The sequence below is a fragment of the Numenius arquata genome, chromosome 3 (assembly GCF_964106895.1).
Source record: "Numenius arquata chromosome 3, bNumArq3.hap1.1, whole genome shotgun sequence".
Taxonomy (NCBI): Eukaryota; Metazoa; Chordata; class Aves; order Charadriiformes; family Scolopacidae; genus Numenius; species Numenius arquata.
The window spans coordinates 54,084,747-54,101,617 of record NC_133578.1 but is presented as its reverse complement, the minus strand read 5'-3'; positions in this window follow the sequence as shown (position 1 = coordinate 54,101,617).

The following is a 16,871-nucleotide window of genomic DNA, read 5'->3' as shown; positions in this document are numbered from 1 at the left end:
TGTTATTTTGAGCATGAACCTAAAAAAAAAAAAAATTTAAATAGCTTTAGCTGAATGTTCCTACTAGGCTTTTAAATATGTAGCTTGAAGAAAAAGAACTAGTGAATATAATCTCTAAGAACTGCATGCCTGTGAAATTGCTGGTTCACTGGGAAGCCACATTGCTACCATAAAGCCAGGGTCAGCTGTCAACAGGGGGAAAAATGTACATTAAAAGCTACAAAAGACAAGGTGAAAATTAAATATAATAGACTAATAGAAGATGCAGGTGCAGATACATCGCTGCGAATTTACATGCAATGCTAGTAAGAGGCTTTGTGTTGATTCAAGACTTTCAGATGTCTAATACAAGAAAAAAGAACATAAGAGCAACAAGAGAAAAGATTAATCCTAAAACCAGAAATTAATTGCCCAACTGAGGGAACTCATGTACTATCCTGACCTGCATAGCCTTGCAAGCCTTCACAAGAAGCTAACAGATCATCTGTGGGAAATGTTTGTTCCTGAAAGCAAAAAAAGACCCTGGTAGAAAAGCAGACAAGAGCTGCAGACCACCATGCAGCCAGTGACCAGCTCTCCTACCACACAGGCATGGGATGAGAAAGCAATTACAACTGGCACTCAGCATATGCTAATGAATAGGAGACTTTAGATGGGAATAATACAGCCACATAATGTACTCAAAACCTGGCAAGGACGACCACTTTATTTGGCCAAGAGAACGTCTGGTCAACCTCTGGGGACAGACGTAGTCCCAGTTGTTGGAGCGTGCCAGAGATGGATTGACGTGACCTGTCAAATTGGTCATGTGAAAATCGCCCCAAAGCTGTGGGCTTCAAACGCTCGGTGCTCCTGACAGGCGCTCTGGTTTTGCAAATCTGTGTTTTTTCAGGATGCTCTCAGGCTGTGAAGTACTGGCCATGTCCCGCGCTGGCCAGGGGTTGCTCTCAGCCACCTCTGGAGGGGAGTGCGGGTGACGGTCCCAGCCCTCTACTGACCCCTCTTCCAAGCTCTTCAGCCACCTGCTTATTGAGAGGAAATGTGCTCCCTCCAAAACCAAGTCCAGGGACTGAGGGGGCTTTGTGCTGGCAGTCTTGAGAGGACAGGAGAGAAACAAGTCCCAGGAAAACCTGAAGGTTGTTATCCAGCATTAGGTCGCCCATGTTTCACATCACCCAAGTCCCAATTTACCTACCTTATTTAAAAAAAAAACCACCAAAACACTATACTTTAAAAAAAAATAGTGACACTTTAAAAGACTGTTCAACCAGCATCATTATAATGGACTTTGTAAATAAACAAAATAGAATTATAGAGAAATTTAGAAATAGGGACCTCTCCCTTTTTAACGAAAACAATCAGTGTATCAGTAAGTCATCTTTAACAGATTAAACTGAAAGCACAATTATATGCTTGACATAACATTTTCCATTATGTACTAATTCTAAAGCCACATCATCCTTAAAAAGCAACAAATGGGCAGCAACGACAACAATAAAAACCCAAGAAACAAACAAACAAACAAACTTACAAAGCCAGATGGGCCAAAGGGGTATTTTCAAATAAGCACAAGCAAATTCAGACCGAGGGGCACTGGCCCATTACTCAGTGGCTTCAGCTTTTAGTTCTTCAATAGTTTAACTAGCTGCAAACTCTGTTCCAAAACACAAGCTTTCTCTAGAAAGCCATAGTTCAGCTTTTGAAATGAATGCAGACCCCATGCAATCTGGCCCACCTCTGCAAACACTCAGCATCTGGAAGAAGCACCATCAACGTAAGATGAGCCCTGAAATTTCTAGATGGCTCTGAGCTGAGCTGAACTCTAGCCCTATCAAAATCTTTTGGGCTTTTATTCATTTGTTTACACTTAGCTGTACTACGTAAAACTGGTTTTACTGTCACTATGTGGGGATTCACAGAGAAAAATAATTGAGTCTGCTAACGTCTAAGAGTAGTTTATACAAAAGATATTTAGGATTCGACTGAAGAAAAAAAAAACACCTCACTAAAATTAATTGTTTGGCAAATCAAAACCATTCTTGACTTTTGTGATGACAGAACTGAATCCTGCTGAGAATTTCACCCAGTCACCTGCGTACATAGTACTCAAGGTTGGGACCTCCGAGCAGGTACCCAGTGCAGCACAGAGCACACCATGTGCAACATCTCCTCTGCAGCCTTTTGCAACCCCAGGCATTTCTGGCATTCGTCATCCCCATGTGTACGCCATACCTCTCTCAAGTGTACACCTGGTGCTCGCTGTGACAATATGCTCCCTTCCACCATGCCCTCACTCCCGCTGCTGCTGGTATCCCGGCTCCCATGGTACCCATCACCAGGCCAACCTCCTCTGGGCTGCGGAGGGGACACCTGGTAAGCTGCTCTTCCCAGTCTGGACATTATGCTGCAGGATGTGTAAGACAAGAAATGCCTGAGGTCTTTGGCGCTGAACCAGGACACAGCGTGGACAGGCTCCTCTTCTCTGAGAGCAGAGCGTGGGCCCAGCAGACCAGCTGCCAGGAGTGAAAATCCCCTGATCAGGGTGTTGAGTGACTGGGGGAGTCCATGTTCACTCACACTGTTTCAAGGTCATCCAGAGCCAGCATGCTGCCTTTTGGACACCTCTGCCCCCCCAAGAGGGAGGTGTCATACCCCTTTCAGCTCAACAGCCCCCAACCGTTTTAGACAAATAATTTGGTATGGGGCAGCAGACAGTGATGCCATCTTGCAGGTCCCCAGCACAGCTCTCATATTCTCATACTACCCCCCGAGGGGATCAGAAGCAATCCCACTCCCAGAAAGTAGTGACACCAACAGGATCACCTCCCCATGTTGTCTTCACATGGGTTCTATGTCTATTTCACCTCCATGATCTTGCAGACCCTTGTTGACCTCAATAAAACATTAATGGATAGGATGACCAGCCTAATGGTAACATACACTGCCCAGGTCTTCTGCAACTCCTTGGTCTTCCAGAACTTCCACAAAGTCCTCATATCAGTATGATGCAGTGACCTCACTAGTCTGTAGCTGCAGACAGTAGGTGGAAGAGGGTCTTTCAATGACTCTTGGGTAATGAAAATTTGTGACAGGGGAACTGATGTTTGGATTCCCCCATAGAGGGCCCAGTTCCTCTGAAGGAGATCCACAGGAGACATGGTGCTGAGTCAATAGCATCCACGATGCCACAGTGAGATCAAATGGACTTAGACAGCACTGCATCTTCTCCACTCTGGACTTTCCTCCTGCATCCTCGCCTGAGGGTGGGTACCCCAGACCTTTCTTTGAGAAAGTGAGCAGGATCACTTTCAAAACAGCTCTGGGGAAAAAGGAGCTGAGTGGTTGGGAAGCCAGGACTTGCCTCCAGCCTTCTGTGGGATATTTTGTTTTGTTTGGATTAACACAGCTTCAGAAATTCCTGCAGATTTGTTTTATGGTATGTATTTCCTGCATTGCCCAGGCCATACAACTTCTTTCAGTTAATTCTTAAGAACAGAACTGAACTCAATAACCTGACATATAAGCTGCTGCCTCTGTGGAGCAGCTAATGTCCAGTTCTTTCTGCTATAACTGCTGCTGGCACAACTAGTAATCACAGACAAAGCACAGAACACCCTGCGGCAGGGCAAGCAAAGCTCCTGATTTGCTGACACGGGCACACAGAGTATGGTTTGCTTGATCTAACTCTGACTCTCCCAAAATATCATGCTCTTAGCCTCAGGCTTTAGGTTTTTTCTCTGTGCACTCAACCGAGCACTCACCTTCAGCCTCACCTGAATTAAGGTAACCAGGGTACAGGGCTAAATAAGGGATAAATGAGAGCATAGGAGAAAAGCAGGTGGGAGTGTGTGCAAGGGCCTCAGTGATCCTCATGACAGTAGGAGTGGGAAGGGGAACTCCTTGGAGACAGAATAGGTTTGATCTTCCTCAGGTAGAAGGCAAATATCACATTTGGCTTTTCCCGGCTCTGGAGCCGCCTGTCCCTCCCATGTTCTGTGTAAGGGACAGAGGCACCAAACAGGGGTCTCTTGACGCCGCACCCCTACGTCTGCGGCGCAGGGAAGCTTTCAGAGACAGTCCTTAGTTTCTTCTGCCCAAAATCTTTTAAGGATTTTGCCAAAATATCCTATTTCTTAACCGTAAAATGGAAACAGTGTTGTTAGGGTAAATAAAATAAATGCTAGGAAATACTAGGCATCACTGTGAGGAATGCAGAAAATGAAATGGTATCTGTCCTGGCACAATAAAGGGCTTCTTAAAAGCACAAGACTACAGTGAAATATCGGTAGCATCACCTACCTTCACCACAGATTAGCCCTATTTTATATACACGCTACAGACCCAAAGCTTCCCAACGAGGTTATATTTTGATCTAGAATTCTGGGTTTGCTCCATTACTACATTTTCCATTTATGCAATGACAAATCCAAATTAATGTTTACCAAGGAAAGGAAATCTGGCAAACAAGAGAGGAAAAAAAGTAAGTGAAAAAACGTTTTCTCCTCTCTGATGTGTGACAAACCTATTGCAGAAGCACAGGCGGCTGCATTGTCTTTGGACGGAGGATACCTGGTGCCTCAGCTTGACTGCCTCTGAGCTGCAATCAATGGGTATCTCATCCAGTGAAAACAGGATCATTCAGAGCTATCAAAGAGTTACTGGAGTCTGGAAGGAGACGCGCTCTGAGCACAGGGACTGTGGCGGCGTCTGGCACTCCATTGATAGCTCAACACTAGGACTGGTGCCCATATGAAAATAGGAGCTTTTCTGCATGATGCGTGCCTCCCTTGGAGCAATGCTTAAAATAATTGCTCACAGTCGTTTTACTGTCTGAGGGCTTTGTTGCTTTGGCTTGGTCTGTATTTTTTTTTTTAAATGCGAGGATCCTTGTCCAAAAAAAAAAAGTCCAAAGATACAATTTCATTCTATTTTGGGTTCCTTCTTGCCTCCCCTGTCCTGGTTTTACCTTGTTGAAACACTCTCCTGCCCTGGGTGGAAGCAGCCCACAGTTTTGGCGCAGAGAGTAGGTGGGAGCAGCCCCCTCCGTAGCTGCTGTTGATTCACCCTCCTGAATCATCTACCAGGGGTGCTGCTGCTCCTCCGGCTGCGGGAGTGATGCAATGAGTGCGGCCGCCTCCGTTTCGGGTCTCCTTCCACTGTGCACTTCTGGGGCCGGCACACCCTGGGTGACACAGGCTGCTCGGGGGCCTGGGAAACTGCGGCGGTTCTCAGCACCATGGCTCCAGAGGGGCAGTCGCATCACTCTACCACCAACATCCTCCCACCAGCTCGCCTGCGAATTCAAATAGCTGGGATGTTACCAAACACATCCAAGAAAGCCAGACAGCGAGGAGTCAAGCCTCCCACCCTGTGCTGCCTTTATGTTGCTTGAGGTCAATTATTATAAACTATCAATTTTTCAGGAATGCCATTAATTTAACTGCTGTGTAAACTGAGTTTCTGTTTCTCAACAATTATAATGCACAAGATCTCAAGCAGTAGTAATCCCTGAGTTTTTGCCTCCTTTTTTTTTTTTTTTTTTTTTTTTCCCTTTCCTTCCAGAGTTAACAGTTTCCAGCTGTGTATTCTTTGGATGTGTTTCCACACCAGCTTTTTCCATAATATAGAGCCGGCCCATTTCCAAATCCCAGATGTGCTATTTATTTACTCTGAAGCATCTGGGCCCCGACATGGTCTTGTCACTGCAACGTGGCAAACTTGTGAAAAATCAGAGTGGCAGCCAGTTAACAAGCTGTACTACACTGGCAAGCGGTGAGAACAGTTCAAAGCAGAGAGGAAGAAGGGGGTGGTGGAGTGGAAATGAAAAAGGAGCAAATTTCATGTTTTGCTACGCTGTGCTTTCTAAGGTTACAAATGACTAGTGGCATTCAAATTGGAAACTGGGGATTTCGCTCTTTTGTAAACAGAGCCATAAAGACACTGAAGCCTGACAGAAGCCAATCGGGGTGGCTGTGACACGTTAAACACCCTCTCCCCAGGTGGATTCTCTGAAGAGCTTCAGGCTCAGGCATGATGCTGCAGGTCTTACGCAAGCTCATGCATTCTCTTAAAGACCCTTGAAATGACCACAGACACTAGAATAAACTGAGAAAGGTATTTTAAGTTTGCCTCTGAATTTCCCTGTTCAGGAAGAGGCCAGCGGGAGGATTTTCCATTCAATCTCTGTGCCTGAGAAAAATATCCCTATCGCTGTCATGTTGTAATAAGAAACCTCTGGTTTTGTTTTAAAATGTGGAGTACTAAGGGAAAAGCAAGCATGCTCTGAAATGAAAACTGCAAGACTGCAGTGCAATAGAAATATGGCAAGCTAAACTACAGCACCTTGCTTATGACTGGGGTCTTTGGCTTACGTTTAGCACTGCCTTCGAGCCAAGAATCCGAAATTGCTTTAGGGTTACTGAGCTTTCAGTCTTTATGTGGCCCAGCAGACACTGTTGTCGAAGTAGGTGTCAGCATTTGTTCTAAGAAATAGAGTCAGAGTCGTCTGTGAACAGCTGAATGGTCCAAAGGCTGTTAAAGGCAGCAAGGGAGAAACAAAGTACTCTTCTGAAACCAGTATGCTACCTAGTTTGAGTTTAATCATGCAAATGTTTGATCACCCAGAAACAGAAGAGTTTCTCTACCACTGCAGCTTGGTTGCCCTGTGTTCCGCCTATTATTTACATTTCAGAGCTAGTAGGATATATATGTTCCCCTTTTAAAACTGAGGTAGGAGACCAGGTAGGAAAGATGAAAAAAAAAACAACTTAAGGACTCTTGCATGGACAAAGAAGGGATGAGTGTAGGAAAAAAGGTTCGCAGCGCTGTTTTCTCTAAGCCAATGATGTTCCTTGCTTTGTGTTAGAAGAAAGCAGTATGTGACCGTGTCCCATGGCAAGGAGAAGTACCTCCCACGTCCATCACACTCTCTCAAGAGCATAGGAGTGAAGGAAGGGTATGGAGGCATGTCCTTTTTGCAACATAGAAATCAATCTTCCTCAGGTCATTCCCTTTCCTCTGTCCTGTTTACCATTCATTTAGGCAATAAGATATACAACAGAATGAAAAATTCCCAGGAACTGACGTAGTTCTGTCAAGAACTGCTGGAGCATGATTTAAAACTTCATAGGAAATGTTTTTAGAATTTGATTCAGTGAGATCTTTCATCTTCAGATCTTCCTTTCACAGAACTCTTGGGTAGCAATTTTGGTACTAAAACATACCAAAAAGTTACTGTCACTCAAAAGGTAATATAGAAGACAAGGTACAAGGCAGAGAAAGAAGACAAAGGACTGAGCCACTGCTGGTCATACATGACCAAATGCAACACTAAGACACAGGCAATTTTGTCTGATCTCCCACTTTTTTTTTTTAATTTAAAAACATCATAAAACAGCATCAAGAACCTTTTAAAAAGTGTTAACTCATGAGACACAGAGAAGAAAATCCAGATGCTTCTGCTGGAGGCTGAGCAGAGCAGCTCCCATTGCCCTGGGAGCTTGTTCCATATCAGACAGGTATTGTCCTCTCTAGCCACCTCTCTTGTGGCAAGGTGCAAAGAGTGGCAATAGTAGAGGCAACAGGGGGAACCATCCTTCTTATATCTTTTCAAGGAAAAAAAAAATGCATTTTCCTAGCCTTGAGAAGTGGAGGGTATGGAGGAGTGTGTAGTTCCAGCCTCAAGTTCAGATTGATCTTTTCCAAGTGTTGCACTTTTTCCACCATTATAAATACAAAGTAGAAAGCTTGCAACCAATGTAATTGAAGCACTCAAACATCAGTATCTGTCTTTTCATCATTTTCTATGAGAAGGTGCCATTTTCAGGCACCCAATGGCTCATACAGTGCTCCAGCACCAAGTGGAAGAGGCACAAGTACCACCTCCCAGAGGTCTCTGCTGCACCCATAATTCACACGCAGTGTTATTACTTCCAAGCTGGTGCATCGTGGTGCCACCCCAGGCAGTGGCAATGTCTACAAGAGCTCCTAACAACACCTCCCTGAACTGTTTACACAGCAGCGAGATTAAAGCTCCCCAACACCTCAGTTCACTACGACTGTCATTTCCTGAGATCATAAAATTACTGCAAAGATTAAACATGATCTTTCCCTGTTGTTAGAAAGCTTTAGGATGCTTTGCAGAACAGCTTATCAAACCATCTCTTCAGTTCCCATGGGAAATGCAAGTATCACACATGGAATTGCTATACGTGGCCTTTTACTCTTAATGGACATCAGTTATTTGGGTGTCCTTTCACTCTGACATATTGCTGCATACAGTGGTATAGCACATCACATTATAAGTAGAAAAATACAATTCAATTATTGGTCTTTTAAATCTTGACAACTGAGCAATGCTCAGTGAAATTAGCAGATTAGACACCCTCCTGTTTTGGCCACTGGAAAGGCAATCCTCCAGCTATGGCCAGAGAATCACCAAGAAGATTTTATTTAAAAGAAAAAAATTCTCAAGAGACAAGACTTATCTGAAGGTATTGTAACCTAAACGATTGAGCACAACCACTACTGTTCACAGCCAAGACGTCAGTTATTACTGATTGCAGACCCACCAAATATTTTACACTGTGAGTGGTATCTCTTGTGAACAGAGTCCACCATCTTTGTGACACGTCTGATACACCAAAAATTTTGAAGTCTGCTTCCAAAACCCAGGGGCCAGGGGATTTGACACAAAAGAGAAGTACAGTGTTTCTGGGGCAGCGGGTTCTCTGCATGTATCCTGCACCATCTCTGGGTTTATCACTTTGCATGCTCTTTAGAAAATCACCCTGGCCATCGCTGCTCCCTTTTGGAAAGTGAAATGATAGATCATTACCAAACAACTGGATACATGGCAAATGTTAATCTCATTTAGAACTGCACATAAACGCTCTGCAGATTAGTACTCCTGCCATCATTCAAGGTCATCTCTCTGCTGTAGCCAAAAGGGTAATGTCTCATTACATTAAACCATGAGTGTCTTGGCCCCAGGCCGGATCCAGCGCAGTGATGTAATGCTGCAGGCATAAGCTATCATAAGGTCCCCAAGAGCAGAAAATCTACCTGCAGATGGATTGGGTTTGAGATGTTTCTGTCATGGGTTAAAGGTGTCCATAATTCCTGCTCTTCCAGGAATTTATCCCTGAATGCCCCTTGATCACCGGGGAGCCTGTGTAATCGCTGTCCTTGGAGGACAACCTCTTCCAGGACCAGCAGGGAAGGGGAAGTGGATTTGAAAGCTCCACCAGAGATCCCACCAAACCCAGGCTTCAAGGCAAAACCACTGCCTTTTCACAGCCCCTCTGGGGTGTCAGCACTGCCTACTCTCTTGGGGAGAACTGCCCTCGGGGAACCACCAGCAGAGATGTGCATTCCCAGCAGGGGAGGATGACCCAGTAGACCAGAGACTGCTCACAGGATCCCTTTCAGCTTGGTTAGTATCTAAATAGAAACCTATCTCAGGAAACCTTCCATTTAGTTCTTGCAAGCAGAAGAGCAGTACCTGTACTGTGATAGACTTTTAATTTCCCTTTAATTGCCCATCCCACAAATGTCCCATGCTCAGAAACACCCCTTCCCCTTCCTGAAAACATGGGGTTTTTTGTGTTGTTGGATATTTTCTTTTTCAATTATGCGTTAGCCTTATATCTACAACCTCTCTCCTCCTTTCAGAAAGGAACTGTGATCTTACAGGCCACATGAACTTTTCCATAAATCATCGGCCTTGTTATTTAAAAAAATGATTAGGTAATTCTCATTCCAGAATTTTAGGATTCAGTAATCTTAAATAAACTCATTAATTTTGATAAATTAGGGTATTTTTCCTGAGCCAGACTAGCTGCCACTATATACATCATCTTCCTCTAAGGTCTATTTCTTTATTATTTTTTCCAGAGTCTGTACACATTAGAACCCAGCCAGCTTGTTTTGCACATAGCATTGGGAGCTACATTTACCCCTGGAGTAATTCCACTTAAGCAGAGGGAATTACAAGAGGCTGAAACTGGTTCCAGGATGCTAGATGGTTAAAACATTCCTGGTGTTGATAGATTGGCATTTCTAGATCCCAGCGTATCTGCATGGAAATGATAGTCCCAGGAGTGTGGCTGGTCTCTATGCCTTTGGGGTTTTTTTCGTGCTGCTCTGAGCTCATTAGTGGAAAAGGGAATTGAGGAAAAGTTTGTCAATCCCTTGACAAAAAAAAAAAAGCGGAGCAATAAACAAGTCTAATTTACACTAATAAAAGTCTGGGTCTCCACAACCACTGATTATAGCATCAGCTGGGGTGGAAAGAGAACAGTGGGTACTGAGAATCCCTACTGCAAATGAAGCAAAGTCAAAGGACTTGGCCATATTCACCAAAGGCACAGGGTGACCTAAGGCACACAGAACTCATACTAAAGGTTTGCTGGTTTTGCTACAATCAAGACATTCAGGGAAAAAAGTCTTTGAGCTAAAATATAGTCACATACTTCTTGCATGAAAAACAATAACAATTCTGAATTCATAAGCTGTTAGAAGTAGTTTGGATAGCTGCTGGAGTTATCAGCTCTGGACATTGATTATTTAAAATTGATCCCATTTGATGATCTCAAGTCTAAATAATGATGTTACTATGACAGCCCTGCCTCTGTTATGCGAGCAGGATATTTTCTTCCTGAATAAGAAATAAAGTACTTGATTCACAAGCAAGAGAGAAGTGTTTCTAATATATTTGTAATTCAAGCAAAACCAATTCCTCTTTCACAGCTAAAGGAGCTTATATCATGTCTGTTGAAGATGAGAGTTTAATGTAAGTTGTAAGTTACATCTGACAATTTCTCAGAAGAAAAACCTAAGCTATTTGGAAAACTGAGGTTCTCTCAGTGGAAATGTAAAATGAAAAATGTCAAATGAAGCATCCCTTTTTTCTTCAGGAAGTTAAGAATGAATTCAAATAGGGAAAAATATTCAACTATAGGGTCTTTTCTTTTTTTCTCCTGAGCTGGAAATGCTCAAAGCTGTAAATGTTTAAAATTAAGCTCTTGTTTTCAAAATTTTCCTTAGAAAATCTAAATGTTTTCACCTGAATTAGCATCTTTCAGTGATTATAAAAAAAAAAAAAAAAAAAAAAGAAGAAAGAAAAAAATGTGGGATATTTTAGTTAGGAAAGCTTTCTCTACAAGAAATTTCAGCCAGTTGTATCTGGAAGCCATGGTAGGTACAAAGAAGGAGCACCTAGACCCTAGTAGACCCTAAACTCATACCTAGACCTGAGGAGAACTTGGGCTGGGGTTGCACAGGGTACTCTCCTGTAGCTGTCCATAATCCTTAACTCCCAGCACGTTTCCCAGCACCAGTTTTGACCATGCCAACAGGCACTTTCCTGGCTTGTGCCCAGTCATGACTTGGGATAATGCATGCGAAGGACCATTGCCAAAATGTCCCTGGTCATGGTGTGGAGGGCTACTGAATGGATCTGGACAGCTCTGCTCAGAAGAACAGTCATAGTCCACGAGCCAGAGGACTGCAGGCAGAAAAGATGCTATCAGATATGATGGGATGTTGAAATTATACAAAACCAACCTGTGGGTTTCCTGGAGTAAATGAGCTGACTTTTGCAGAAATGTCCCCTTCAGCCTCTAATGCATTTGCTTTCCTACAAGAAAAGCTTTTGTTGTCGATCCTCCAGAGCATGGGCAAGCAAATGTGACCCAAGCTGCACATCTGCCTTGCTAGATGTGGGTTGTTGGGCTGGTTTATGGCCATATGTGCACTGCCTGGGCCCAGAATGCAGCTCTGGAGTACTTCTAGGACCTGTAGGAACACAGGATATATGGTGGAGGCTAGGGACACTAATGGCTTCCCTGTCATGGGAATGGTAATGACACATGGTAATGACAGCGGAACTGAAAGCTTCGTGAGGTCTTCCTGAAAAATCACTGGGCTGTAAGTCTGGGATATTAGCAAGCACATTCCAAACAGAACATAGATATACCCTCCCTCCCTTTATCCCTCCTAAGGCAGCAGCCATGTCCCTTATTTGGGTGGGATTTTGCCTTATTGCAGTGCTGGAGTCATTGAGGTAGCTGCTGACCTGTGGAGAGAGCTGAGACAAGGCTGGAAGAAGGGCAAGAGAGAGGTCAAAGGAGTCTGCAGCTGCTGGGGAAGCAGTGGTGCATATGATGGAGGACACATGCAGCAAAAGTTAGTCCTACATCCAATTGCAAAGCCGTTTTGCTCCTGCCACTAAAGAAGGGGTTAGAGCAACATGTACAGCATGAGGAGAGAGTCCCTCCCAGGGCTGTCCCTCTGCCTCCTTCATCCATAGACCTTTAGCCCATCTTGTTAACAGGTAAAAATTATGTGCTCCACAGCCATCCGAGGTTCTGACTCAAACACCAGCGCAACCACCAACCATGTTGGGGTGGGTCACCAGGCCATGTTGCACAGATGCTTGCATATCATTGGCAACCATGCACATCATCAAGGTAGTTTTCCACAGCTGCTGTATGAGAAGTGACACAACACACTTCAGTTCTGATGGATAGTGCTCAATCATATTAGTGGGATGTTTCCAGCGATGCTATGAACCTTAGCTTGAAACAGAAGGAGGCTATTTGTGAGGATGAGCTCCAGAGCAAAAAGCCAGGAGTGGGTTCAATATCATAGCAACATGAAGGCTCGTTTGTACTTTCAAAAAAGTGAAAGTAATTTTAAGTCATATTCTGTCCTAAGGAGAGGTCTCAGCATATTGCTGCTCTTTGTCATGTTACATTTTCTGCATTAAACTATGAGCATGCAGAGGAAAAAAGGCCCTTTTGTAAGAATAGATAATCACGTTTGGTAGTTTGGAAAGTCAAATGCTGCTTTTGGATTAAATCTCAAGAAGGTGCCGGGTAAGCTGCCAACATCATAGTTGCCTGACCTAGGAGACAAGTCACATACGTTGCTGGACACAAGAATGTCACAGCCACCTTCTGAACTTTTGCTGTGGGCTACCTTTTAAAAAAGGGTTCAGTATCTCATTCCTTAAGGAGTTAAAACCAAGAGACCCAAAGGAAATCCAGATTTAGAAATAACAATGTCAGGGAAAGCAGGCATTGTTGATACAAAAAAGGGCATTTGAAGACCACGTAATTCAGCATGGGCAAAGGTAGCAAGACGTTGTGTGGCTTACATGACACGTAGGTCATGTAAGCATGCTATCATGCTTACATGCATGTTAACAGGCTGCACCTGTGAGCCTCCGGCTCTCCCAAACTGCTGGTGCTCTGCTGCTCAGGGAGGCAGGCAGCACAGCACCCCTAGCAACCTCGATGGCTGAATCTTAAGTTAACTTTGTGGGGCTTGCAGGACCCAGCTAGACCTAGTGAAGGTTAGATTACAATAAGCACCACCCAACCTAGGAAGCCTGAAATAATGGATAACCATCTGAGAGAGGAAGACAACTGCTTTCCAGGAACTGTGCAGACTCCTTCCACTTCTGGGCTAATTCCCAGGCGACTCCAGGAGACGTCTGGAGCTTACTGCCAAAAGCAGCCCTTACAGACATTATCTCCCAAAGCACACCCTTGGGAAGAGACAGACACAGTGTACTGTGTCCTGTGACCACACGGAGAGAGCCGAGCATGCTGATAAGAAACTGGAGCATATGCCTTGGGTTTGTTCATACTTCTTTCTCCCTGTCAGATGTTTTGAATTATTACAACTACACTAATCAAGTCAATGTTGAACCATCCCACAGTTAAGACTTTATTTAATAAATGAGCAAATAAATAGATTTAGGATTCTGTAAAAATTAAATGGCCACTCAGTGAAATAATATGGGGCTTAACCAATTAATGTAGCAGCTCAAACAGCCAAGGACTGATGTTCAGTACTGTCTGCAAGTGAGGGAAGTAGGAGCACGTATATGAAGTATAAATATAGATATATATTGTCCTGAAGGTTGGCTGTGATTTCCAGAAACAGGAATAATGCAAATTAAGCTCCAGCTGAAATCAAAGTACTAGCATCAGGCATTCCTGCATCTTGAGAAAGAATAGCAGAGGGGCCAGTTTCTGCTTTTTCAGGGCCCGGCTCAGTGGGAAGAGTACGGATAGTTTTGTGACCTAGTCTCCATAGCTCACATGAAACTTCCTCTTCAGCTGCTACAAGTTTCTTGCTTAGATTTCATTAAGTGTAGAGAACAGCACAGAAAGAAATGCATGGGTTATGAAAAAAAATAAATCAATCCATCAGTCAGGAGAAGCACGAGAAGAGAAAGAGCTGCGTGTACGTGCATATATGTGATTTGCTAGATGTAATCATATTTGATAAAAAAAAAAAGAAGAAAACTGCACTCATCTTTTCAGAGGAGTGGTCTGTTAGACATGTATCACCTAGCAACTGGACACTAATTTCTCCCCATGCCTTGAAACCCATCACTAGCTCCCACTGGCTTTTCAGATTTATCAACATTTTTGCCTGTCACTAGACAGAACTCATCCATGGCTGCTGAACCATGGAGTCATATCAAGAGTAGATTTGCCATCCAGTCTGGGTCCTGTAAATTACCTATTAAACCTGCTTTCCACTTCCTCAAATTAAACGGCAAGGAAAGTGGCTTTCTGTTTAAATTCTCATACGGTTACGTATTGACTTAACACAGATAAGGCTCTCAGGCAAGTTGGGGGAAATCAGCTGAGCAAAGATGTGCAAATTGTTTTGCTGGGAGAAGATAAGTGGGGGAAGATTATAGCTGCAAAGCAGCTGTACTGCTGATCATTGCCCATATCACTGCAGAATAAAAACCTAACCAAGCAGCACAGGGCAATGTGTCAACCAGCATCTAACCACCTAGAAAGCGTCATCCTCATAAGACCCAATGACTAGGGCGAATGTTGCCATGCAGCTACTGAATAATCCCACCAGCCCAAGTGACACTGAGGCAAAAAGCCAGGGAAAGCAGATCTGATGCATCATGCTGTTGTCGTTCTGCAAGAACAGTTGGATGGGACTTTGAGCAACCTGGTCTAGTGGGAAGTGTCCCTGCCCATGGCAAGGGGAGTGGAACTAGATGATCTTTAAGGTCACTTCTAACTCTAACCATTCTATGATTCTATGGTGCGAGGCTGCCACGTCCCGCGTAGGAGACAAGTTACTGATGGGTCTCACAGTGGGAATTCAGCTTGGCTGACAGGCTCCAGGGTGAATAGCTGCCAAATGACAACCAAGAGACTGCAAATGATGGGCTATTTAATCACTGTGAATACATTTCTGTCTGACCCCTGTCTATATTGCTGTTCCTACTTCAAGCTTAACATTATCTGTCAGAGTCAAAAAACTACCTGAGTTGACCAGCTCAGTGGTGGAGTTGGATTTATAACCACAGGAGTCCTGGATCCCTGTCAGCTTTACCCATGACATTAGATTAAGTTGTTTCTCATAACTAGAACAGACAAAAATCATGTCTATTCAGTGCCTCTCCAGTCTCAGAACCCTCAGATTCAGCTCTTAATCAAAAGAAACATCACTTTTCTAAAATCTTGTTACAGCTTTCTGTACGGGTTACTGTGGTGCTCACATCCCTTTGGGGAAGCACATTATTCCTCCTCCTGCTCAGCCACCGCATCCAGCCGCTTTGTGAGCTACTTTTCAACCTGCGCAGAACTCAATGATTCCTTTTAAGAGGCACCAAAACAACTTCTTCAGCTGAGACGGATAATAGAAGATTTCCATTTCCTGGCACACGCAGCTAGCCTTTAATCACTGTTCTGGGACACGAACACTCAGGCTGACATGCGATTCGCAGTTTCTGGAAATGCCACGTAGGTTTTGCAGCAAAGGGGTGGAATTGGGCAGAAGGATGATTCTGGCACGGGCACCGCTCCTTTGCAGGGATCCCTTGAGTACCTGCTGTCACCAAACATCACTCAGCTCTCTAGACATGCCCTTTCAAACAGTCCTCTCTCTCTCAGGAAAGCATCAATAAAGCAAACACTTGTAGTTGTTTTTAATAAAGAAAGGCCATAAACAAAGGTTTTTCTTTGCTGTGAATAATACATCTTGATTTTCAGTATTTAGAGAAATATGTCACTATATATCTATATTGCTGCTGGTGTTACACTGTTTCTTCACCAGAAATAAATAAGCTAGCTCAAGCTAGCTCAAGAGAATGGTTGAAGTTTTAATTATGCATATACTACATAGAAAGTATACCAGAAATACCAGAAATATACCAGTATACCAGGAATAGCTCGCAAAAATACAGAATTTGTTAATATACATCAGGAAAATTAACAAACGATGAGGTCTTTGGTAAGTATCATCATTTCGTAAGCCTAGATGTATTACTGAATTAAATTGATTTACATCACTAGATAAATCTGAACTCCATAAAGTAGCTATTTTTAACTTCTGAAAAAAAAAATATTCCTTTTTAGAATTTGGTTAATTCTCTACATTTTATTACAGATATTTCCTTTGCTGCAAATAGCATTTGGTGGTAGGGCTTATTGGTAGGATTCTGTTTGCAAATAAATCCCAGTATTACTGAAGCCCTGGAGGAAAGCAGGCATTTGGAACATTTGAGAAACAGGTATTTGGATCATTGAGAAATGAGTACTTCTATCAGTTCTTTCCTTCGCTTAAGTGTGTGATCAGGCAGTATGATGCCGAGGGATAGGGCTGCTCTTTGCGTGATCAGAAGGTAGGCTACTGAGTTTACTTTATAAATAAAAAGACCACAGTATGCTTGCTTGGTTATTCATCAGCCATGTACCATTGGACTATTTACAGTCTTCTCACTCTAAATCAGACATGAGTCCATCCTAGAAATCCTTTTACTAGAAATTTCAGTTTGAATTTTGGAATAAATAGCAGCCCAGTAATTTCATGTCTATCAATTA